Genomic DNA, 3,461 nt, shown 5'->3' with positions numbered 1-3,461 from the left:
TTTACTTAACTAACATGATTTTTTAACTTTAGATTAACAAAATGTATCTGTACATATTTATGTAATACTAGAGGCCTGGTGCATGAATTCATGCATGGGTGGGGTCCCTCAGCCTGGCCAGTGATTAGGGCCAATCGGGACCGGCTGGCCAGGGGGAGAAACCACAGGAGGTTGGCTGGCCGCCCCCACCCACCATTGGGGCCCATCAGGAGGGGGGATGGTTGGCTGGGGGGAGGGACCACAGGAGGTTGGCCTGCTGTGCCCCCCGCCCCCCCCAATTGGAGCCGATCAGGGCTGGCCAGCCGGCTGGGGGAGATTGGTTGTGGGAGGGCACTGACCACCAGGGGGCAGCTCCTGAGTTGAGCGTCTTCCCCCTGGTGGTCAGTGTGTGTCATAGCGACTGGTTGTTCAGTCATTCAGTCATTCGGTTGTAACGGTCACTTCGGCTTTTATATATATAGATATGCATTAATATATGTAATATATGCATTAATACATACTTTAAAGCAATAAGATGATTCTATCTTGCCATTAAATTTAATGGCTACTTATTCATATGCTTTCCATCTAAAGATATTCCCAAAAAGTTAAGTGCATCATATGATATATCAGATTCAATAACTTTAGAGCCAGATGCCCATGTCCACTGCCAGAAATGATGCATTCTGCACATCTAAAAGGCACAAAAGTGAATTAGAGACTGCTGCTAGGCTAAGAGGTAAGTGTGAGTCCCATACAAGTTTAAAGTCAGCTAATACAAAACAATTTGAAGCACAAAAACAATTTCATTGGATTATTTAAAACCCAAATCTAGGAGTTCGCATACATATTTTGCACAATCCCCTTTCCTTCCCACCACCGAAGATGCCAAAGAGAAAGAAGTCTAAGAGGAAGGAGGTAGCTCAGGCCCCTACTGTCCTGAAGAAGCAGGAGGCCAAGAAGGTGTTCAATCCCCTATTTGATAAATGCCTCCCATGTTATCTGCCCCGCTGAACACCTGGGCCCAACACTGTAATCAACCACGCTGAATACCTGGGGACCCATGTAATCACCCACCCTGAACACTTTGGGCCTCCCCTGTAACCTACCATGCTGAACACCTGACCTGACCCCACCCTGTAATCCATCATCCTGACCACCTAGGGCCCCCTTGTAATCAGCTTTGCTGAACACCTGGGGTACCTCTGTAATCCACCAGGCAGAACACCTGGACCTCCCCAGTAATCCACCAGGCAGAACACCTAGGACCACCCTGGAATCAACCACAGTGAACACCTGGGGACCCCTGTAATCCACCACCCTGACCATTGAGGGCCCGCCTATAATCAACTTTGCAGAACACCTGGGGCTCCTCTGTAACCCACCATGCTGAACACCTAGTGCTTCCCCTGTAATCCACCACACTGAACACCTTAGGCCGCCCCTATAATCGACTACCCTGATCACCTGGGGCCCCCTAAAATCAACCTCCCTGAACATATGGGGCCCTTGGAATCCACAATTCTTACCACTGGGGCCCCCCATAATCTACCTCGAAGAACACCTGGGGCCCCTCTGTAACCCACCATGCTGAACACCGGGGACCTCCCCTCTAATCCACCACACTGATCAGCTGGGGCTCCCCAGTAATCAACCACCTTGAATACGAGGGACCACCAAGTAATCCACCACCTTAAACACTGTGGCTTCCCCTGTAATCCTGCACCCTGATCCCCTGTCCACCACTCTGGTCACCTGGGGATTCGTGTAATCAACCACGCTGAATACCCGGTAAGCCCTGTGTTCACCACCCTATAACACATGGGACCTTCCCTATAATCAACCATGCTGACCATTTGGGGCCTCTCCAGTAATCAACCTCTCTGAAAACCTGTGGCCCCTCAGTAATCAATCATGCTGAACAACTGGGAACCTCTGAAATTCACAACCCTGATCACCTGTGGCTGCCCTGTAATCAATTTCGCTGGACACCTGGGGTGCATCTGTAATCGACCATGTTGAACACCTGGGCCTCGCTTGTAATCCACCAGGCAGAACACTTGTTCCTCTCCTATAATCCACCATGCTGATCACTTAGGGCTCCCCTATAATCAACACTGCTGAACAACTATGGCCCCTCAGTAATCAATCATACTGAACACCTGGGTACCCTGTAATCCATCACCCTGACCACCTGTGGCCGCCCTGTAATCAACCTAGATGAACACCTGGAGCCTCTCTGTAATCCACCATCCTGACCACCTGGGGCCTCCCTTATAATCCACCAGGCTGGAAACCTGGGACCTCCCCTGTAATCCACCACCCTGATCACCTGGGGCCCTCCTGTAGTCAACCATGCTGAACACCTGGGACCGCTGTAATCCACCACCCTGAACATCTGGGGCCTCACCTCTAATCCACCAACTGAACACCTGGGACTGCTGTAATCCACCACCCTGAACACCTGGGGCCTCACCTCTAATCTACCAACTGAACACCTGGAGCCCCGCTGTTACCCACCACCCTGACCACCTGGGGCTCACCTGTAATCACCCTTGGAGAGGACATCCAGCCCCAAAGGGACCTCACTCCTTTGTCTAGGGCCCCCAACACATTAGGCTGCAACAGCAAAGGACTAGTCTCTATGAGCAGCTCAAAGTTCCTCCTGCCATTAACCAGTTCACCCAGGCCTTTACCACCAGCTGGCTACTTTCTGCTGAAGCTGGCGCACAAGTACAGACCTGAGACAAAGCAAGAGAAGAAGCAGAGGTAATGTTGGCCCAGGCTGAAAAAAAGCTGCCAGCAAAAAGGATGTCTAACCAAGAGGCCACCTGTCCTTCGAGCAGGGGTGAACATGGTCACCACCCTGGTGGGGAGCAAGAAGGCCCAGCTGTTGGTGATAACCCAGGACGTGGACCCAGGGAGCTGGGGGTCTCCCTGCCTGCCCTTTGCCAGGAGATGAGGGTTCCAATCGCCAGGCTGGGGCATCTTGTCCACAAGAAGACCTGATCCACCGTTGCCTTCACACAGGTTAACTCGGAAGACAAGGGAGTTCTGGCTAAGCTGGTGGAGGCTATTCCGGACCAACTACAAGGACAGATGAGATCCACTGCCACTGGGGAGGCAGCGTCCTGGGTCCAAAGTCGGTGGGTGTCTCACATTGCCAAGCTGGAAAAGGCCAAGGCTAAGGAATGGCCACTAAGCTGGGCTAAGTGTGCACTGTTGAGTTTTCTGTACATAAAAGTAATAAATATCCTCTTTCAGCCAATAAAATGAAACAAACAAAAAAACACCCAAAATCTATATCATGCAAGAAGCATTTGCTTATTTTCACATGACTCTGAAAGGGTATCTCTAATAAAAATCATCTTTAATAAATGAATGTTTTGTTGTGACATACCTGTGCATGTCTTGAATGTTCTGGAACTCAAATTTTACTCATATTCATGCTAAAATAATGCAATGAAAACTTCATGGTTGAT

At 50.2% G+C, this 3,461-nt stretch overlaps 1 pseudogene; it reads left to right on the top strand.

Moving 5' to 3' along the window:
- The first annotated feature begins 864 nt into the window (after positions 1-864).
- LOC132236141 (large ribosomal subunit protein eL8-like) lies at positions 865-3,255 on the top strand (annotated as a pseudogene).
- Positions 3,256-3,461: the final 206 nt, after the last annotated feature.

The sequence above is a fragment of the Myotis daubentonii genome, chromosome 5 (genome assembly GCF_963259705.1).
Source record: "Myotis daubentonii chromosome 5, mMyoDau2.1, whole genome shotgun sequence".
Taxonomy (NCBI): Eukaryota; Metazoa; Chordata; class Mammalia; order Chiroptera; family Vespertilionidae; genus Myotis; species Myotis daubentonii.
Note: the sequence above shows the minus strand (reverse complement) of the source record. Positions and strands in the feature narration are given on the sequence as shown.